Source organism: Perognathus longimembris, chromosome 7, assembly GCF_023159225.1.
Source record: "Perognathus longimembris pacificus isolate PPM17 chromosome 7, ASM2315922v1, whole genome shotgun sequence".
Taxonomy (NCBI): Eukaryota; Metazoa; Chordata; class Mammalia; order Rodentia; family Heteromyidae; genus Perognathus; species Perognathus longimembris.
In genome coordinates, this window is record NC_063167.1 from 12580649 (window position 1) to 12604049 (window position 23401).

Here is a 23401-nt window from a genome sequence, read left to right on the forward strand (position 1 = left end):
TTTATAAGTAGCTCAAAAATTAAACACTGTGGTTTTTAGTGAACAACGATGAATTCACCTAATAGGATGGTGTTCATAATACACCTAGGTCTGACAGGGTACTCCAGCTCTCAGAATCCTATAGTATTCATCACTTAGCTTTATTCTACAATGTATGACAATCCAGCTCGTACTCTAATGCCAAAGACAAGTTTCTCCAAGACTGTAAGTTAGTTAAAACATCATAGGCCAACTGGGAGAGCAAGCTGTAATTCCCTAAGTCCTCAGAGCATTTGTGCTGCTGCCCCTTTACTTCTAGCCATAAAAACAGAAATCCCTGCACTTGTGAGCATCCAGATCAGGTCATGTGTATTTCTTCATTTAGCTCTGTGTTTATATTGTTTAAACATCCTTTGCAATAAGCTTGTAAAATATATTGTCTCCCTGGGGCTAGTAATGTGGCTCAGTGGTATAGTGCTTGCCTGGCATGCATGAAGCTCTGGGTTCGATTTCTCAGCACCACATAAACAGAAAAGGCCAGAGCCAGAAGTGGTGCTGTGGCTCAAGTGGTAGAGTGCTAGCCTTGAACAAAAAGAAGCCAGGGATATTCTCCCTGAGCTTGCGAACTGATCAAATCTTAGAAGGGCTTTAAGAATTATCATTTATAGCTAGAACTTAATAGAAGGGTGCAGATGGCTCAGGTTGAGATCTAAAGGTTGCGATTTGAAGCCAGTTTGGGCAGGAACACTAGCCTTGTGTAAGAGCTCAGGGACAGCACTCCAACTCTGAGTTCAAGCCCCAGGACTGGCACCAAAAACAAAATAAAAGGCTAAACTTAGTTATTTCATACCCAGATGTTATGGGTATAAGAAGGAAACTGTGTTGTGAAAGTACAGTAGAAAAACTCAAGAGGGTTTTTAAAAATACAGATCTAAAGTCCAGAACATGGACTTTGGAGCATTTCAGATTTTAGGATTAAGGATTTTCAACCAGTAAAGTCTATTCGATTATTTCATAATCCAAAAACTTCTTAAGTATAAAATACTTCAGTCCCAAATATTTCAGATATTCAACCTGTACAAAACTACAGCAATTAAATCAGGATAGTACTGGCAAATGATCGACACAAAGACAAATAGAAAAGAACAGGTAACAGAAAGAAATCTCTGCACATATGGTCCAATGATTTTTGACAAGTGTGACAAGATTAGGCAATGGGAAAGGACAGTTTTCAACAAAAAATATTCAAAAACTGAATATCCACATTCAGAAAACAAGGGCTGGGGTGTAGCTCAGCGGCAAAGCATTTGCCTAGCACAAGTACATCATCCTGGATTTGGTCCCCAGTACCAAAAAAGGTAAGACGGACGGACGGAAGGAAGGAAGGAAGGAAGGAAGGAAGGAAGGAAGGAAGGAAGGAAGGAAGGAAGGAAGGAGAGGGAGGGAGGGAGGGAGGGAGGGAGGGAGGAAGGGAGGAAAAAATGAGATCGTTTTAATATACCATTAACATGTGGAGATGGAACTATGAAATACTCCTGTGTAACTAACATAATCTATTCTTTTTGGTGGGGCTTGAACTCTGGGCCTGAGTGCTGTCCCTGAGCTCTTCAGCTCAAGCCTAGCACTTTACCACTTGAGCCACAGCCCCACTTCTGGTTTTCTGGTGGTTAGTTAAATGGAGTCTCATGGATTTTCGTGCCTGGGCTGGCTTTGAACCTGGATCCTCAGATCTCTGCCTCCTGAGTAGCTAGGACTACAGGTGTGAGCCACCAGCACTGGCTAAGCTATTTTTTTTGAAAAACAGTAAGAACCCATCTCAATCAACAAGTCAGACACTGGTTTCTTAAACAAAGCTATACAGGAGGTATAAGTAAAAGGACTGTGGTCTAAGGTAGTAGCCCTTGCAGCCAAATTCAAGGCCAGAGGTGGCGCTGTGGCTCAAGTAATAGAATGCTAACCTTGAGCATAATAAGCTCAGGGACAGTATTTCAACACTTTATTTGGTAAATAAATTTACTTGGTAAATTTGTTAAATTTTGTCCATATAGAGGTACAGTATAATATTGAAAAGAGGGTTTTGCCTCCTGGGTCCTTTTCCTGAAGCCCTAAGTTCAAGTTCCAGGACCAGAAAAAGAAGTCCTTATTAATCATTAATTCTAGCTGAAACAGTATATATACTTGCTTATTTTCCTGACAAGATATTGGCAAATGCCCTGTGTAACTGAATGTTTGTGGTTGTCATGTTATAAACTGCACTAAAAAGGCATATCAAAATTTGAAGTTAAATGATAAAAGACGGCAATCATAGGCTAATCAAGAGTAATAAGATTTAGAGTAACTGTCTTGGTTAATATAACACATAGAATCACTGGCAGTGAGTAGAAAAGGACATCTGCATGATGTCCTTCTGTTCCATGTAAAGTTAAACAAAATGTTGCTAACACTATCACTTAAGCCCTAATGAGTGGTCATCTATGAAACACTCTACTCAGTAGAAAAACCATCATAAAAATTGACAAAATCTTGAACAAATATTTCTTTGGCTTGTGGGTCCATCCATCTACGATTTCTCAAATTTTAGGTGTTCACAAGAGGATCATATTACACATTTTAACCCCAAATAAGAGGCTCTATACTAAGTTGCAGGATGTTTGACTAATTATCTCTAGCTGCTAACCCAACTTCAAATAAGGAATATCAATAAGCATTTATTAAACAGCAAAAAAAAAAAAAAAGAGGAGAAGCCAGGCACAAGTGGCTCCTACTCAGGAGGCTGAGATCTGAGGATCATAGTTTCAAAGCCAGCCAGAACAGGAAAGTCCCTGAGACTATTAATTTCCAATAAACCACTCAAAAAAAAAAAAAAAAGGGCTGGGGATATAGCCTAGTGGCAAGAGTGCCTGCCTCGGATACACGAGGCCCTAGGTTCGATTCCCCAGCACCACATATACAGAAAACGGCCAGAAGCGGCACTGTGGCTCAAGTGGCAGAGTGCTAGCCTTGAGCGGGAAGAAGCCAGGGACAGTGCTCAGGCCCTGAGTCCAAGGCCCAGGACTGGCCAAAAAAAAAAAGGCAGAAGTGATGCTGTGGTTCAAGTAATAGAGCGCTAGCTTTGATCACAGAGAGGCTCAGGGACAGCACCCAGGCCCAGAATTCAAGCCCCAGGACCAGCAAAACAAAAAAGAAAAAAAATGAGGAGAGCAGAAGTGGAGGAAGGAAAAAAAGAGGAGAAAGAAAGAAGAAAAACAGACAAAACAAACATACTTTCAGGAAGTTGATAAGTGACACACAGACTAGACCAACAACTTGTACCACTCAACCACTCAACAATCTTTATAAGAAGCTTTGACCTGGAGAGGGGGGAGGGGAGAATGAGGGAGGAGGTAGCAAACAGTACAAGAAATGTATCCAATGCCTAATAGATGAAACTGTAACCTCTCTGTACATCACATTGACAATAAATAAGATAAAAAAAAAAAAAAGAAGCTTTGACCTTCAGAAAACCTAAGTGCTTTGGACAACTGTGCAGGTCAAATCACAAACTGAAACAACTGGCCAACTATTAGTTGGCTTGAATTTCAGCTAAAACTTCACTGTTCTGCCTATGATATAAAAATTGATCTGTGCTCTATAAGTACTTCGACATTGTATTTGGTAAATTTGGTAAATTTTGTCAGTAGAAGCACAGTATAATTGCCTCCTGGGTCCTATGCATTTGGAAAAGGCTCCTACAGCCCGGACAAGCCTCTAGAATTTGGCTTCTCCAGGGACCAGCTTCTTCAGTGCCAGGCTTTAGCTACAGCACACAGCAGACAGCAGCACCAGCAGCCAACTGCTGTTCCTCCTGGTATTCTCCACAAGGTTTGTAACAGAGCCTCTTCTGAGAATCCCCCTATGAACAGTTTTCCTTCAGTACCATAGCAGGAAGGATTCTAGCAAGTTCCAGAGCACAGATTCCCAGTAAGTTTCACTGACATGGTTCAGCAAGCTACACCATGTTTCATCAAAAGTAAGGATCTTAGCCCAGTGTTCAGAGAACAGTCTCTCATCCAATATTCAATACCACTAAAAAGGAGGAGAAAGGAAGGGGGAACAGGAGGAAGCAACTGCAGCAGCACATGATTTTAACTCATCTTTTTGACTTTTGAAAGCAATAAATAGTACATATGAGTGTGCTACCTTGATTTACCTACATAGTCAATACAGAAGTTCCCAATTTTGAAGAAGAAAGAGGACAAAAGAAATTCTACAGCAAGTCTAGGTTGCAGCACAAGTTGCTTCACCATTTTGGAGTCATCTAGAAAATCCAATGTTAATTCAATTATCTTTGGCAAAAGAGAAGCTGTTAAAGCCTTGAGTCATTGTATACAACAGGAGCAATTGGCTACAGGAAACCAGTGGTGAAGTAAGCTTTTCTTAACATTCCACACAGCAAATTTCTAACAGAGTTCCAGATAAAAACCTTTCGGCAAGTCCACAGTGAGTTTTCTACCATTAGCTGAGCCACACCCTTGGCAAAGCCCTAGAATGTAAAGAACTACCGCAGAACTAGGATGTACAACTGCTATACAAATATGCCATTCTTGAAAGGTCTTTCTTTTTCTTGTCAAACATCATTACTCAAAAGCCAGTTATACTTAATAATCCTTATTAAAATCTATTCAAATTATTGTGGTTTTTTTCCTCTTGATTAGACTTAACCTGTTCTGTTCAATTATAAAAAGATCAACTCAAAAACTACATTTAAACAATTAAGAACTCATTTTTTTCCTATCTTCAATATTCAAAACTCTAGATGATTTAGAAAGAGTTTAAACATAAGACTCAATCCATGGTAAATTAATTCACATAGATCTTAATAGGACCAGTCAAACCATGGTTTGGAAAATTGCAATTTCTTTTTATTTTAATCGTTTTATTATTTATTACATTTACTTGGTACCAAAGAATTGAACCCAAGGTCTCATGCATGCTAGGCAAGCACTCTATCATTAAGCCACATTCCTTGCCACTGCAATTTCTTTTATAAACATTCTATGCTGGTGCTCTGCCACTGAGCTATCCTGAGCTCACTGTTCTCAACATACTATAGTCTAAAACTATCATTAATCAGTCCCTAATTTATAATTACCAATTCTGAGTTCAAAATGCTTAAAATTTAAAAGCAAAATGTTAAAAAAAAGTTATTTCACTGCTAAAAACAGAAGTTCTTACATGCTTAAATGCTGAATCTCTTCATTCCAATAATGGCTTTGCTAAGTCTAGTCAGCTTTGAAGCATAAAGAAACCCCATGGAGGGGCTGGGAATATGGCCTAGTAGCAAGATTGCTCGCCTCGCATACATGAAGCCCTGGGTTCAATTCCTCAGCACCACATATATAGAAAAAGGCCGGCGCTGTGGCTCAAGTGGAAGAGTGCTAGTCTTGAGCAAAAAAGAAGCCAAGGACAGTGCTCAGACCCTGAATTCAAGCCCTAGGACTGGCACAAAAAAAGAAAAGAAAAGAAAAGAAACCCCATGGAGGATGAGAACTGGCAAAAAACAAACAAAAAAAAAAACCCACAGAACACTTGCTTATAGTTCCTTAACAGGTAAATGTACAAATTAAGGCCTAGGGCTGGGAATGTGGCTTAGTGGTAGAGTGCTTGCCTAGCATGCATGAAGCCCTGGGTTTGATTCCTCAACACTACATAAACAGAAAAGGCCAGAAGTGATGCTGTGGTTCAAGTGGTAGAGCTCCAGTCTTGAGCAAAGAGAAGCTCAAAGACACGAATTCCAATAAGCCAGTTACAAATAAAAAAAAAAAATTTTTTTTCATCTTAAGAGAAAAAGACAACTTATTTTCATAAAAGTAGAAAATAATTACCAGCTTTGCACAAAAAGAGAGGTAGAGAAACCATAGCAGATTAAAGGCTGAAAAGCTAATTATAAGTGATCCAAATGGTATTTCTAGTAAACTTTATAATAATATTCTAATTTCTTTTTTTTTTTTTTTTTTTTTTTTTTTTTTTTTTTTTTTGCCAGTCCTGGGCCTTGGACTCAGGGCCCGAGCACCGTCCCTGGCTTCTTCCCGCTCAAGGCTAGCACTCTGCCACTTGAGCCACAGCGCCGCTTCTGGCCGTTTTCTGTATATGTGGTGCTGGGGAATCGAACCTAGGGCCTCGTGTATCCGAGGCAGGCACTCTTGCCACTAGGCTATATCCCCAGCCCTCTAATTTCTTAAACAATCAAAAAGAGAACCAAAGTTTTCTGTTTGGTCTGAGACAGGGACTCAAATTTGGGACGTGACACTTGTGCTCATTGGCTAGGGTTCTACCAACTAATCCACACATCCAACCCCAGGAAAACAAAATTTTCATCACTCCAAAGTAAAAGTATGAAATTGTTAGTGGTCTCTTCAAGCAATTTTTTATCGTAGAGTGTGTTCTAGAAAAACAGGAATGTTAATTTTACATAAAGTTTCTTTAAAAACAAAAACTCCTTTTCTTACTTGAGAGAGTCCAGGGGACGATGCATGTCCCGGAGGCGTTGCAGAGAGATTTGGATGCCCCTTGTTTATTTCATGTGCTGAATATGGGGAAGGTGTTGGGGCTCCAGGCTGTCTTGCTACTTGTGTAACCTGAAAGGAAACCAAAACTTTAATAAGAACATTTTACTAGTAATCTAGTAGTGTGACACAATGTTAATAATTAGAGCTGAACTGGTCTTTCCCCTGTCCCAGTAGAGCCGTACGAGGGCCACAAGCTTGCTAGGCAAGCATTCTATGTCTTTTTTTTTTTTTTTTGGCCAGTCCTGGGCCTTGAACTCAGGGCCTGAGCACTGTCCCTGGCTTCCTTTTGCTCAAGGCTAACACTCTGCCACTTGAGCCACAGCGCCACTTCTGGCCGTTTTCTGTATATGTGGTGCTGGGGAATTGAACCCAGGGCCTCATGTATACAAGGCAAGCTCTCTTGCCACTAGGCCATATCCCCAGCCCCGCATTCTATGTCTTGAGCCAGGCCTCCAACTCTTTTTTGCTCGTTATGTCTCAGGAAGGATCTCCAGTTTCTGCCCAGGACTAGCCTCAGACCTTTACCCACTCACATAGCTGGTATTAAGAGTAAAATTGGTGCCACTATGCCCAGCTTATATGCCAGCTTTACATGACCAGCTTATCGACTGAGATGGGATCTCACAAATGAACAGGCTGGCCCTCAACCACAATCTGTCTGATCTGTGCCTCACAGTGCCTGAGATTAACACACATGAAATCACCATGCCAGCAAGCCCTTAACTCATTTTTCTGCCTTTCAATTTGTATTTCAAAAAAGAAAAAAAATAGAACAAATAATGTTGAGCGAGACAAGCCTAGAACACAAAGAACAAAGGGGCATGGTTTCCTTGATATATGACTGTTGGGAGGGGGTTGGGGATGGGACAGTAGAGACCAGGTCTACAAAACAAAAAACTTCTTGTCAAATGGTATTTCCATAGGTTTGGGTCAGCAACCTTACATTATGTATCTAAAACCAAACAACTACTAAACATAAAAAGGTCTAGAATAGACCTATCAGTGGATCACAATAGCTCAACAGCTATGTACATATGATCATATAAGACAAGGATAAGCGAACTCTATTGTTGATGTTATATTTAAAGTTCTAGGTAATTTCCTTTGGCGTACACCACATGGCTACTGTATATGATTTTGGTACACCTGGGTATTGTATATATGCTTACCTGATCTAGGGAAGGGAAAGAAAAACGAGGGTGTAAGATATCACAAGATATGTACTCACTGCCCTATTATGTAACTGTACCCCTTTGCACAACACCTTGTCAACAAAATTTAATAAAAATTAAAACAAAAGTAAGGAAAAAAGCAAGTATGAACATTTTCATCAACTTGAGAAAGTATTCTTTTTTGTTTGTTTGTTTGCTTGGGGTTTTTTCACCAGGGTACTTCACCTGTGTACATTTTAATCAGAATAATTCCTACTGTTGCTCTGGTCTTACTGGTCTCATCTCCCTTAGAAACATAACCTTAAAATCAGAAACTTTAACAAAAGAAATGTGCTAAGTTAATTCAGATTTGAAACTATCATTTTGTGAAAAGAACAAAAAGGAAAACAGTTGTGATAAGGAGGGATTAGAAAAGGGCACAGGCTGACAAACCTTTCTGTATCTTGATTACAGAGAATTAAATGACTACAAGTTTTTTAAGACTTATACAGCAAAACATTACATGGGTGAATTTTACTTTATATAAATTTTACTTCAACAAACCTGAACCAAAAACAAGGCAAGCAAGATACTTATAATGCATAACCTCATTTTTGTCTTTAAACAAGTACAACTAAAAATACATGTGCATGTATGTTTCCAAATACTTTTATATGCATATTTGGATGAAAAGCATAACATGTACATACATATGTACATAAGCAATTTTTGAAAGATCTTATGAGAGGGACAGGGGAGGCTATACTGAGTTATGAACTCAGGGCCTAAGACTTGCTATACAAGCACTCAACTACTTGAAGAATATTCTCACTGTCTGCTTTGCTTTGCTTTTGTGGAAAAGGTCTTGATTTTTACCTGGTATGGACTAGACCATGATCATCCTAGTTATACTTCCTCTCATGCCTAGGATACTTAAAGATAACAATTTTATAAGCTGAGCACCAGTGGCTCATACCTGTAATACTAGCTACTCAGGAAGCTGAGATCTGAGGATCAAGGTTCAACACCAGCCCAGGCAGGAAAGTCCATGAGACTCTGATCTCCAATTAAAGCCAAATAGCCAGAAATGGTTCAAGTAGTAGAGCAATAACCTTGAGCAACAAATTCAAGGGCAGTAACCAGGCCCTGAGTTCAAGCCCCAGGACCAGCAGAAAAAATACAACACACACACACACACACACACACACACACACACACACAGAGGATTATATTAAAAAGCAATTACAGATACTCCAATTCACAATACCTAATTCAATATTTTTTATTTTATGATAGTCTGAAATATTATAAAATTAGTCTGTTAGTAAATTAGTTTCAGAACAGTCAATAAATTACATGAGGTAATCAATACTTTATTAGAAAACAGGCTTTGAACTAGGCAGTGGTGGCTTGTGGCTATAATGTGAGCTACTCAAGAGGCTGAGATCTGGAGGATCAATGCTCAAGGCCAATCCAGGCAGAAAAGCCCAAGAGCTCCATCTCCAATTAACCAGCAAAATTCTGTACTGAAGCTATAACTCAAGTGTTAGATGGCCAGCTGTGAGAAAGATAGCTGAGCAAGTACTTTAGGACCTAAGTTCAAGTTCAAACCACAGTTCCAGCACATTACAACAATAATGTTAAAATAAAAATAATAGGGCTGGGAATGTGGCCTAGTGGTAAAGTACTTGCCTCATATACAGGAAGCCCTGGGTTCGATTCCTCAACACCACATATATAGGAAAAGCCAGAGGGGCGCTGTGGCTCAAGTGGTAGAGTGCTAGCCTTGAGCAATAAGAAGCCAGGGCCAGTGCTCAGGACTGAGTTCCAAGCCCCAGGGCATAAATAAATAAATAAATAAATAAATAAATAAGGCTTTGTATTAATGTGATTTTGCCCAACTATAGGCTGACCGTGTACTTTTATAATAAGGTCATGTTCCAATAAACTCCTAACAAGTTGTAAATAGTGTAATTCTAAACTGAATTAACATAATCTGTTATTACTGAAAGTAATAACAAAGGAATTTTAAGGTAATACAGAGGAAAACTCAAACTTTTAAAGAAAAATAATAAAAAATAAGTTAATGAAAGTAAGTTTTTTAATGAAAAAAGTGAACTATAATGTATCAACAAGAATTACACGGGCTGCAATGTAGTTACTAAGCTACATTGATTTAGTGATATAGCACGTAAGCACCTAGTAGGTAGAAGGCCCTATGTTAAAACCCCAATACTGCAAGAAAAAATAAAAAAGATCATAAGATAAGATGTTAATATTTGTGAAAAGGGGGGCATATACAACCAATCTATTATAATGTCTGTCTCACCTCTACTTCTTAGATTGAGATGGTGAAACAAGTCTATTTACCTGGACACACACACACACACACACACACACACACACACACACTTACTTCCAGGTCTACTCTGAACCTTTTGCGAAAAAACCTATTGTGTCAATCAAACTAACACTGTAAACCCAGTTCTCATGTAAAAGCAGACACAGTATGACAGAAAGCTCACCGTGCTGTAGACTGCTGAGACAGTGGGAGGGAAGATCCGATCCTCCAGGGGCTGCTGCACAGGTCCTCTAGGAATTCTGGATAGATGAGTTAAGGATGAGGGAACTGAAAAATGGACTGCTTAGCAGTTAAGAGAAAATTACCACCACAAATTTCTGCCCATAACCCCATTTTAACTCTATTTGCAAAACTATATACATATTTTTCACAGAAACTAAAAAAGTATTTCACATTTCTTCATGTGTTGGGATCAATCTCTGAAAAACTGGTTTCCCTGGTAAATATTCCATAGAAACTGAAAGCAAATATAATTACATAAGCTCCCAAATTTTAGACCTATGATGGGAATCTACTACTTTTACTGTCTAAAGAAAACATCCAAGTAGGGGCTGGGGATATGGCCTAGTGGCAAGAGTGCCACTAGAGCCCTCGGTTCAATTCCCCAGCACTACATATACAGAAAATGGCCAGAAGTGGTGCTGTGGCTCAAGTGGCAGAGTGCCAGCCTTGAGCAAAAAAAAAAAGAAGCCAGGGACAGTGCTCAGGCCCAGAGTCCAAGACCCAGGATTGGCCAAAAAAAAAAAAAAAAAAAAAAAAAAAAAACCCAAGAAAACATCCATGGGGCTGGGAATATGGCCTAGTGGGTAGAGTGCCTGCCTTGTATACATGAAGCCCTGGGTTTGATTCCTCAGCACCACATATATAGAAAAAGCCAGAAGTGGCACTGTGGCTCAAGTGGTAGAGTGCTAGCCTTGAGCAAAAAGAAGCCAGGGACAGTGCTCAGGCCCTGAGTTCAAGCCCCCCCATCTGGCAAAAAAGAAAACATCCAAGCAATATTAAGGAAGATAAGACTAACATCATCAGGTAGAAATTGCTGACCAAAGACAAGGCTATTCTGCTAACGACACAGGAAGAGCAAACACAACTGTTTTCTTGTTAGTTTTTGTTGGTTTGGGTTTATTTTGTTGCTATTAATTTTGCTACCACTTTTTCCATGTATACCCACCAGCTTCCCCATTTTTAAAAGCAAGTTCTCTAGCATCAGTTTAAAATATTTCAACACATCAACAGAAAATTCTGTCAAAAGACTATCATTTTATCCAATTTCCAAAGTAAAAGATTAAGCTCTTGGTATGGTATGATCTTATGGAATGAAAATGCTTATATACACTGGACTACTTTAAAGATATCCAAAAGATCAACAGTAAATAACTTATATAACAGTACTACCTGTTTTTCATACATGTATATGTACATGTGTGTGTCAAGTCCTGGAACTTGGAACTCAAGGCCTGAGTGCTGTCCCTAAGCTTTTTTTTTCCCCCATCAAGGCTAGCACTCTACCGCTTGAACCACAGCTCCACTTCCAGCTTTGTGGTGGTTCATTGGAGATTAGTGTCTCACAAACTTTCCTGTGTGGTCTGACTTCAAATGGTGATCCTCAGATCTCAGCCTCCTAAGTAGTTAGGGTTACGGGTATGAGCCACCAGTGCCTGGCTAATACTTTTGAAAGAATGACAATAAATGGAATGGAGCCAAAAAATTAAGATCCTCTAACCTGGGTCCAGCTCACTAACAGCAAATGGTTTCTCATTACTTAAAAAAAAAAAAAGTACCATAAATCAAAAATAAAAACTTTTCCTTTAACTAAATTAATATTTACCCTGTCCTTTCTGATAGTTTAAAAGACAAAAATTATTAAAGACTGGTGGCTCACGCCTGTGATCCTAGCTACTCAGGAGACAGATCTGAGGATCATGGTTCAAAGCCAGCCTCGCCTGCAGGAAAGTCTGTGAGATGCTCATTTCCAATTAACCATGCAAAACCCAAAAGTGGAGCTGTGGGTCAAAGGTAGAGCACTAGCCTTAATAAGCACACAAGCTCAGTGATAGCACCTATAAAGACTGGCACAAAAAAGAAAGAAGGGGGGGGGCAGGGAGAGAGGGAGGAAAGACCATAAATTTTAGAGAATCATTTAGAAGTAAAATGCTAAATAGCCAGTTCACTGAAAGAGAAAACATTAAGAACAACAGAGAACTTAAGTCATTAAAATGTCTAAAGAGACTATACAGGGAAGCATTTATATTAGCAACTCTAGATAGCAGAAAAATGAATTGCCACATCCTCTACAAAAGAACCAATTTAAAGTGATGCATCAAGAAATGACAGGGCTAGTTTCACTAAAGAACTGCTTCATCCAAACTACACAGAGAAAGAGAGAGAGAGAGAGAGAGAGAGAGAGAGAGAGAGAGAGAGAGAGAGAGAGAACATGAGTCTAACAAGTTTCTGAAGTCCTTAATATAAAGTTGTAACTTCGTTCAGAATAAAAACTATGCCTTAGCTGAAATAAAACTTTCTTTGCATTGGAGTTCTGCAGTATAGTCACACATGGCTGGTGAAACATCAAGCCAGGCTTTCTTCTTTAATGCCAACTGCAATGGCTTTTTTGCAAATAGGACTCATTCTGCAGATGTGAGACTACATTCTCAAGTGATTTATCAATGCTATGCCCAAGAAGCTGAGCAACCACTTAACCTTACAAAAGGAAGATTAGGCTTATTCATTTATATTATCTATTCTATTATAACTACAGTTACAAGATTTCTAAAGAAACAATTACATATTTGAGCAATTGTGCAGTTAAGAATCATGCTTCCGGGGCTGGGGATATGGTCTAGTGGCAAGAGTGCCTGCCTCATATACATGAGGTCCTGGGTCCGATTCCCCAGCACCACATATACAGAAAATGGCCAGAAGTGGAGCTGTGGCTCAAGTGGCAGAGTGCTAGCCTTGAGCAAAAAGAAGCCAGGGACAGTGCTCAGGCCTGAGTCCAAGCCCCAGGACTGGCCAAAAAAAAAAAGAATCATGCTTCCTCCTTGCTCACAAATAAAGAATGTTGCTTGGCATCAATGACTCTTGCCTATAATACTAGCTACTGGCTACTCAGAAGGCTGAGATCTAAGGATCAGAATCCGAAGCCAGCCTGGGCAGAAAAATCCGTGAGACTCATCTTGAATTAATCACCGAAAAGCCAGAAGTGGGAGCTGTGACTCAAGTGGTAGTGTACTAGCCTTGAATAAAAAAGCTCAGAGACAGTCCCAAGGCCCCAAATTCAAGGCCTAGGACGGACGGACACACACGGACGGACACACACACACACACACATACTCACACTCAATCTGTGGTAGTCAGTCCTTACCTGCACTGTATCCCTGCTTAGGCACTGTTTTACGGCAACTGCCCCACCCATCCCTTCATATTATGCTTTGGCTTTGCTGGTAAGAAATCACTGGTATTCTTTTAAAAATCAGCAATGACAATATAAAATATCAGCCATACCACAAACCCAAAATCAGAGACCAGAGGAAAAATCCCACCCCTTGTAGTCAGCATACTCAGAAGCAGTTAACATTATCAGTGAGCTAAGAGAGGTAACGGCCTAGACAACCCAGATTCCAAGGAAGCTTCTAAAAAGAGTAAAACAAACTAGGTAAAGAAATAGGGGGAGGGGCTGGGGATATGGCCTAGTGGCAAGAATGCCTGCCTCGGATACACGAGGCCCTAGGTTCGATTCCCCAGCACCACATATACAGAAAACGGCCAGAAGCGGCGTTGTGGCTCAAGTGGCAGAGTGGTAGCCTTGAGCGGGAAGAAGCCAGGGACAGTGCTCAGGCCCTGAGTCCAAGGCCCAGGACTGGCCAAAAAAAAAAAAAGAAAAGAAATAGGGGCCAACCCCTACCATTTTTCCACACCTATTCATTGTTGGAGGGAAAACTGATAGACTGGAAAGCACTCACTTTTAGGAAAAATTAAGATCTGACTGTAAGTCTTCATTCCTGTCTTCCTAATTTAGAAATCATTTCTCTAACCTGATTCTTTATATATGGTAATAATACCTCACAGATTTTCTGGAATTCCACCTCCTGCAATATGGTAAATACTGAACAGAATAGCTTTATTCTTTACACATTTTTACTAATCTCTTAAATGGCTAATGTAATAGAGCAGGTGTTTGTTTTTTTGTTGGTTTTTTTTTTTTTTTTTTTTGCTTTTTGTTGTTGTTGCTGGTCCTGGGGCTGGAACTCAGGGCCTGGGCAACGTCTCTAAGCTTCTTTTTTGCTCAAGGCTAGCACTCTACCACTTGAGCCACAGTGCCACTTCCAGCCTTTTCTGTTTATGTGTTGCTGAGGTATGAAACCCAGGGCTTCATGCATGCTCGGCAAGCACTCTACCATTAAGCCACATTCTCTGCCCAGACTAGGTGAATTCTTATATTTGCTTCTGAATTCAGTCTGTTACAATTTTTTTTTTGTCTATAAAATGAAAATCTGTCTCAAACCAGATGTAGTTGGAAAGAAGGGCATTTAACAAGCCTTAGCCTGTGGCCAGGTAATTCAAGATTATTGCTCATACTGTTTTGGTATTACATCAAAACTTGATTAACAAGCAATAATTTTTAAACCTTAGCTACAGTTTGGTGCAAAACCACATCAATGAACTTCCCATACTCGTCCTCCTTAATACCAATTGGTGTGTGGATATGTGTGTATACATATATACATATAAGTATATGTGTGTATATATATCTATACACACACACAGCATTTTAAAATGGGGTTTTCGGCCATGCATGATGTTCTAACATTATGCACTCTTCACCTGAAAACTATTGGTGCTTTAAGATAAGCAGAACTGGGACTGGGAATGTAGCCTAGTGGTAGAGTGATCCTCTAGGTCCTAATCTCCTGAGTAGTAGGCTTCACTGGTCCCTCCAGCCTCAACGGCTTTTAAGTGACAAATTCATCTTGCCTTTAATAATACCTATAAGTATCCAAGTATGAGTAAACACAAGTTTTCATCCTTTCATGAAAAATGGTGATACGTTCATTTTCAAAAGCCTGTAGTTGAGCTAGTAGTTCATACAAATGAAGTTGTGGGGCTTGGGAGGGACTTGTTTTGCTGGGGTGTTTCTGAGACAGAGTCTTGCTGTGATAGCCCAGACTAGCCTAAAACGCAGATTCTCCAGGGTACTGACTGCAGCCATACACCACCATACCCGTCATTAAGATCATTATAGGGGCAGCTACAAAACACAAGTGCTTTTTGTACATTTCCCACTTTATTATAGGAAATACAAAAATATATGTACTCAAGGGGCATGATTTAAAAAAAGTACGATTTTGCTGTTTCACCTAATACATTAAGTGAAAAGTCAAAGCTTTTTCTTTTTTTTCTTCTTTTCTTGGAGAATGTACACTGGTATATAACACAATTATTAGCACAGTTTAGTACCACTACCTTGATTAAAACAAGGTTTCAATTCGATTTGATTAAACAAGGTTTACCCAGCAATGATTTGTTAAGCAAATAAAAAGGGCAAAAAAACACTTGACTATAATTATTTTAATACAGAAAGCATCAAGTACAGCAAATCTAGGTAAGTGAACCACTATACATTTCAGAAATATGATTATATGATAAGAGCTGGACTCCTATGGCCCACAGCCTGTAATCTTAGCTATTCAGGAGGCTGAGACTTGAGGATCACCGTTCAAAGTCAGCCCAGACAAGAAAGTCCATGAGATTATCTCCAATTAACCACCAAAAAGCTGGAAGTTGGGCTGTGGTTCAAGTGGTAGAGTATAAGCCTTGAGCAAAAAAGCTGAGTTCAAGCCCCAGGACAATTACCCAAAAAAAAGAAAAAGAAAAAAACTGATATATAGGACTAAGAATATGGCCTAGTGGCAAGAGTGCTTGCCTTGTATACATGAAGCCCTGGGTTCGATTCCTCAGCACCACATATGTGTAGCGCTGTGGCTCAAGTGGTGGAGTGCTAGCCTTGAGCAAAAAGAAGCCAGTGACAGTGCTCAGGCCCTGAGTCCAAGCTCCAGGACTGGCAAAAAAACAAACAAAATAAAACTGATATATATGTTGGAGTGCATTCCTTTAGCTAATGTAAAACTGTACAATACAATAGTAACAGTAGCTTTCTCTGCTGTTTCCCCACTGGGGCCAATCTATGTGAGTGAGTCTCAGCCCATGATCAGGTAGTTAGGTCACCTCACCGTGGGACCTTATACTCTGTGCCCTTCCCATACCTCCCTCAATTTAGAATGGTTCAAACCACTAGAAAAACAAAGACTTCTGTTGTATCTCCCATATGTCATTTCATTTTCTCTAGCAGTAGGCTTAAATAAGCTAAGCACACACCTTACCCATCATTACAAAAGACTTCTATCAACTAGATAGAGCGACAGACAGATCAAGAGCCCTAGGTGGAATCAATCACATCACACACAAGCCTTTAGTCTATATTTAAGAACTAGTAATCCAGCCATTACTTGGATTTCAAAGTACTTAAATGTATTTCAACTAGAAGCTCAGAATTTAACCAACACTGATCAATTTCAGATTGTACCAAAACGATTATCCAGAGTACAAGTTCGACTTTACCATTCCAATTCTTCCACTTACTATCTGTGTAGCTGTTATAGATAAGTTATATTTGAAGTGTAAAAGCATACACTTCACAAGGCACTGGTGGCTCATGCCTATAATCCTAGCTACTCAGGAGGCTGAGATCTGAGGATCACAGTTCAAAACCAGCCCAGGCAGGAAAGTCCATGAGACTCCAATTAGTCTCCAGATTAGTCACCAGAAAACTGAAAGTGGAGCTGAGAGTAAAGTGGTAGAGCACTAGCCGTGAGCTGAAGAGCTCAGGGACAGTACCCAGGCCCAGAGTTCAGGCCTCATGACCTACAAAAAAATAAAAATAAAAAAGCAAAAACTTCTTCACTTTGAAAAGGTACAATACTACCAAAAGCTTCAATGGGTTGGTGTGTAATTTAAATGAGATGAATTAAAGTATGTTTTCATCCTATGATTAGCATAAGTTAGGTAGCAATAAACCACTGAAACCACTGTTCTTACAAAAAAAAAAAAAAAAAAAACCTCAAGAACAGAGCTGAGTGTCAGTGGCTCATGCCTGCAATCCTAGCTACTCAGGAGGCTGAGATCTGAGGATCACGGTTCAAAGCCAGCCTGAGCTGGCAAGTCTATGAGACTCCTATTTAAAAAAAAAAAAAAAGCTGGAAAGTAATAGAAGGGATGTTATTGGTTGGGATACATTATGTACTTAAGTGGAAATGTCATAATCAAGCCATTTATCAACTAATGTATTCTAATACAAAAAAATTAAGATAGGGACTGGTGGCTCATGCCTATCATAATAGGAAGTTGAAATCTGCAGGATCCTGGTCTGTAGCCAAAAGTCTCTGAGACTCATCTCCAAAAGTAACCAGCAAGAAGCTGGATTGGAGGTGTGGCTCAAGTGGTAAAGCATCATTGTAGCAGGCAAACTAAATGAGTGCAAGGCCCCAAGTTCAAAACCCAGTATTGGGGGAAAAAAAAAGTCTCCACTTCATATTATCTGAAATAACATAAAAACATGAATCCAGATTTCACCTGACACAAGTGAAAGATTCTTGCAATAATGAGTAACTGGTATGTGAGCTGGTAGCTCACACCTGTAATCCTAGCTACGCAGGAGTCTGAGATCTGAGGATCATGGTTCCAAGCTAAGCCAGGTAGGAAAGTCTGTAAGACTCTTACCTCTAATTACCATTAAAAAAAACAAACAAACAAAAATAAATGGAGCTGTAGCTCAAGTGGTAGAGCACTAGCCATAAGCAAAAAAGCTCAGGACAGTGGCCAGGCCACAAGTTCAAGCCCTAGAACCATCACTCATTCGCGCGTGCTCTCTGTCTCTCTCTCTCTCTCTCTCTCTCTTTCTCTCTCTCTCTTTCTCTTTCTCTCTCTCTCTCTCTCACACACACACACACACATAAAGAATCCATACCCAAAAATTTAATTTTGACTTCAATTTAAATAAGACCATATCTTGTAGTATGGCACTTGGCTACAATAGGGTACTTTCCTTATCCAAATAATCAACAGCAAAGCTTTGCTTTGTATTATTCATTACAAGAAAATGGATCTTTCCTTTGCAGCTGTTTATTTCTAAATAAATAAGGAGGTGAAATTCTCAAAATGATATAGCGGCTGCTACAAAGTGTGAACAAAGAGGATGGAGCGGTGAGGGAGAAAGCGCTGGTGCAAGCCCTAACAAAGGCCCTGCACACACTTTGGCTAACCCAAGGATGAAAGCACTCTTTGTCCTCTGGTCAACACCAGTCCTTTCAGTGTCCCAGTGTATAAGCTTTTTCCCCCTAAAGCAAAAGAAGTGGGAGGATGGGAGTTCAGCTTCTTTAAGGGATATCTCTAGAGTAAGACCTGAAAAGCTTTCCAAGTATGTAGCTGCTCTTTGTCTATTAACAGAAAAGAACTCCATGTACCTTGCTTACTTATACCACATCACATTTTACTATAAGAATCTCCAGGACTTGCATTTCTATTTCAAGTTGATCTTTGTAATCTAGTTCATTCAGAAAATTACAGAAGAAATGTTTTTGCCTTCCATTTATTTAGACTCCAGGAATGATAATTCTATTTTGCTTGAAAAGATATCAGAAACATTTCAACTAAAAAAAGACTTTTTTTTTTGGAGGGGGGGAAGGTCAAGCATTTTTCAAAAGGCCACATAACCAAAGGCGGCTTAAAAAAATTAACATTTCACTTATGAATACTAACATTCACAGAGACTCATCTCAGTACAATATATTTGCTTTGAAAATAGTAAGTGTATCACAACTACTTTCCTCAAAAGTTAGCCAAATGAATAGTAAAGGAAGCTGTCATCATTGAACTAAATTTGACAGGTAGCCTATTCCAAAATTATCTATGAAGCTACAGTTACCAATAAAGTCATCATTTCCTCTGACATGTCAAACAAAATGTTCATCCTCTCATAATAAGATTAAAAAATCAAGTCCATGGCCATTTCACCCCTAATGTGCCCAATTGCATCTGATCTCAGAAGCTAAGCAGAGTCAAGCCTGGTTAAGACTTGGATGGAATGGGATTGGGAATGTGGCCTAGTGGTATAGTGCTTGCTTCACATGAAGCCCTAGGTTCAATTCCTCAGCACCACATATATAGAAAATGGCCAGAAGTGGTGCTGTGGCTCAAGTGGTAGAGTGCTAGCCTTGGGCAAAAAGAAGAAGCCAGGGACAGTGCTCAGGCCCTGAGTTCAAGCCCCAGGACTGGCAAAAAAAAAAAAAAAAAAAAAAAAAAAGACTTTGATGGGAGACTGCCTAAAAATAGTGGGGGCTATTAAAAACAAAAATTAAAATTAAAGAACAGGGGCTGGGGATATGGCCTAGTGGCAAGAGTGCTTGCCTCGTATACATGAGGCCCTAGGTTCAATTCCCCAGCACCACGTATACAGAAAATCGCCAGAAGTGGTGCTGTGGCTCAAGTGGCAGAGTGCTAGCCTTGAGCAAGAAGAAGCCAGAGACAGTGCTCAGGCCCTGAGTCCAAGCCCCAGGACTGGCAAAAAATTTTAAAAAATTAAAAAAATTAAAAAACAAGGGCTGGAGGAGCAGCTGAATGGTAAGAGAAACCATTTAGGAAGCATGTGGCCAAGTTCAAATGCTGGTATCACCAAAAAGGAAAAAAAAAAAAGCTATTTTAGACACACAGAACATGTATGTGTGTATATGACTTCATTATTGGAAAATTTCAAAATCCAATCCTATGATTAAGCAGAAATTATAGTTACGTTAGAATTCATTAGTATACGCAAGTGCCAGTGGCTCACATCTGTAATCCTAGCTTAGTAGGCTGAGATACAAAAAGTGCAGCCTGGGCAGGAAAGTCAATGAGACTTTACCACCAATTAACCACCAAAAAAAAAAGCCACAGTGTAGCTGTGACTCAAGTGGTGAAGCACTAGCCTTGAGCCAAAAAAAAAAGCTCAGGGACCTTGCCCAGGCCCTAAGTCCAAGCCCCAAGCTGGCATGCACGTGGCACACACAAGAACTCATTAATGAGACAAATCATACTACAAATGTATTTGGTTTTAGGTACTAGAAATTTTACCCCCAAAAATTCAGAATTTCTGAGTAAGCGCTAGTGGCTCACGCTTGTAATCCTAGCTCCTCAAGAGGTTGAGCTCTGAAGAAACCAGTTCAAAGCCAGCCCACAAAGGAAAGTGCACGAGACTCATCCCCAAACACCCACCAAAAAGCGGGAAGTAGAGCTGTAGTTCAAGTGGTAGAATGCCAGCTTTGAGAGAGAAAAAAAATCTAAGGAACAGCGCATCTAGACCCTGAGTTCAAGCCACAGTACTAGCACAAAATCAACCAGTCAGTCGATGATCAATGTAAATTCCAGATTTGGATTTAAAGTAGTATTAAATTACAGAATCTAAGGTTTAGAAAAGATCCTAGGATAATCTTCTGAGTGTCTGACTAACTGAAGGAGGTTTTAAAGACTCAGAAATGAAGTCACCTGCTCCAGGCCACACAGCTTCACTTTCTTTCTAATGACAAAAGAAAACAAAAAGCCCAAATTCATGTACAGTTCACAAGTATATTTTTACTGGGTCATGATTTACAAATCAATTAATCTTCTAACTCATCTCAAAGGGCAACTGGAAATCATAGACTTGTGAAATAGAACAATATGTAAGAGAATTTATGGATATGGTAAATACAAAGAATGTAAGTCAAAAGAAAAAATAAGTAAAATAATAGAACAAAGAAAATTAAAGATAGGGCTGGGAATATGGCCTAGTGGCAAGAGTGCTTGCCTCCCATACATGAAGCCCTAGGTTCGATTCCTCAGCACCACATATATAGAAAATGGCCTGAAGTGGGGCTGTGGCTCAAGTGGTAGAGTACTAGCCTTGAGCAAAAAGAGGCCAGGGACAGTGCTCAGGCCCTGAGTCCAAGGCCCAGGACTAGCAAAAAAAAGAAAATTAAAGATAACAGTCATAGCCTGTAGATGTATCGATGCTTTATACTGCTCACAGAATAAAGGATATAGGGCTGGGGATATAGCCTAGTGGCAAGAGTGCCTGCCTCGGATACACAAGGCCCTAGGTTCGATTCCCCAGCACCACATATACAGAAAACGGCCAGAAGCGGCGCTGTGGCTCAAGTGGCAGAGTGCTAGCCTTGAGCGGGAAGAAGCCAGGGACAGTGCTCAGGCCCTGAGTCCAAGGCCCAGGACTGGCAAAAAAAAAAAAAAAAAGAATAAAGGATATAAAGAGTAAGTACCAGTGCCTAAGGCAGAAAGTGCTTGCCATCGTCCTATCTTTTTCTCCCAAGAGTAACCCAACAGTTTTTGGTTTGTTTGTTTGTTTTGGGGTTTTTTTGCCAGTCCTGGGCCTTTGACTCAGGGCCTGAGCACCACTGTCCCTGGCTTCTTTTTGCTCAAGGCTAGCACTCTACCACTTGAGCCACAGTGCCACTTGTGGCCATTTTCTATATATGTGGTGCTGGGGAATTGAACCCAGGGCTTCATGTATAAGAGGCAAGTGTTGTTGCCACTAGGCCATATCCCCAGCCCCAACCCAACATTTTGTGGGGTTTTTTTTGCTCCTAACAGTTTCTTGTGAGTCTTTCCAGAAAATTTCTACATATCGGGCCATCTTTTTATTCAGTCTTGGGCTTGAACATGGAGCCTAGGCACAGTCCCTGAGGCTTTTCTGCTCAAGACTAGTGCTCTACCATTTTGAGCCGCTGCACCACTTCTGGTTTTCTGGGGTTAATTAGAGATAAGAGTCTCACTGACTTTCCTGCCCAGGCTGGCTTTGAACTGCGATCCTCAGGTCTCAGCCTTTTGAGTAGCTAGGATTACAGGTGTGAGCCACCTGTGCCTGGCTCTGGCAACTTTTGAAAAGTTGCTTATGCAATTAGTGATTGCAGCTGCTCTGAAATTCTCTAAAATATCATTAAGTTTAAGAAAGGAGAAGGAAGTTTCTTACCCTATATAGCTGATTTATGGTCTATAACCACAACTAGATAGAAATTGGAAACAATCTACTATTTGTAGCTTAAATTGTGATGTGAATTTAGCTTCCAAAACTGGTTGCCAATTTTACAACTAAACCATTGTTTCAAAATATGCTACCTGAGTTAAGCCCTATTTCAATTTTCCATCTAAGAATTAACCAATATAACAAAAGAAACGTTTCACATTAAAAAATTTGAAACTCAGGTGTTAATAGCTCAGACATGTAATCCTACTTACTTAGGAGGTTGAGATCTGAGGATCAAGGTTTGAAGCCAGTCTGAGCAAAAAAATCATTGAGACTTTATCTCCAATTAACCATCAAAAAGCCAAAAGTAGAGGTGTAACTCAAGTAGTAGAGCACCATCCTTGAGTTAAAAAGCCAAGTGAGAATGTCCAGGCCCTGAGTTCAAGTCCTATTATCAGCATTAAAAAAAAAAAAACACCTTGGGATGGGAATATGGCCTAGTGGTAGGGTACTTACCTTGTATACATGAAGCCCTGGGTTCCATTCCTTGGCACCACATACAGAGAAAAAGCCAGAAGTGTTGTTGTGGCTCAAGAGGTAGAGTGCTTGCCTCCTACACATGAAGCTCTTGGTTCGATTCCTCAGCACCACATATATAGAAAAGGGCCAGAAGTGGCGCTGTGGCTCAAGTGGAAGAGTGCTAGCCTTGAGCAAAAAAGAAGCCAGGGACAGTGCTCAGGCCCTGAGTTCAAACCCCAGGACTGGCAAAAAAAAAAAAAAAAAACCCACCACCACCTTGAAGCCCCATAAAGAGCACACAGTTAGCTATAAAAACCAAAGCTAATTGCTCCTCCTCAGTATCCTCCATGGATGAAAGGGATGCTGGAGGCAAGGAGAGAGAGGTGCTGCCTCTCAGCCTGTATGGTAAGGAGGAATGATAAAACAACAAAAACAAACAAACATAGCAACTACAGCAGATGTCTACTATACACTTCCTCTAAGTTAAATCCATACAGAGCACTACATACATTTGTCACTGAAGACTCAAACCTATTTGTAAAGTAGGTGGTTTGATTAAGCCCATTTAACACTTTAGGAAACTAAGGAACAGAGAGGTAAGTAGCTCTCTCTGGGTCACACAGCTAATAAGAATCAAGAGCACAGGTAGTCTGAACTCTTCAGCCAATGAAACCCATGGCCACCATCCTTGATTTCCCCCTGGAATGAATGCATGTTTGTATTAATAGTAAATATATGGATAGAAAAGAAGTTTATACATTTAAATTTACATTTAAATTTAAAAGCCTAAAAAACA

At 40.0% G+C, this 23401-nt stretch overlaps 1 protein-coding gene across 12 annotated transcripts in view; it reads right to left on the reverse strand.

The window, feature by feature from the left end:
- Eif4g3 (eukaryotic translation initiation factor 4 gamma 3) overlaps positions 1–23401 on the reverse strand; it is a 212997-nt gene that overhangs the window by 161209 nt on the left and 28387 nt on the right. For 9 of the 12 annotated variants that reach the window (XM_048350401.1, XM_048350398.1, XM_048350400.1 and 6 more), the window contains exons 2-3: positions 10204–10279; positions 6468–6596 (exon numbers count right to left, since the gene is read on the reverse strand). The gene's annotated coding sequence lies outside the window, so the exon portion shown is untranslated. Of the gene's footprint in view, positions 1–6467; positions 6597–10203; positions 10320–23401 lie in introns of all 12 variants that reach the window. The other 3 variants (XM_048350402.1, XM_048350404.1, XM_048350403.1) reach the window with 1 other exon arrangement.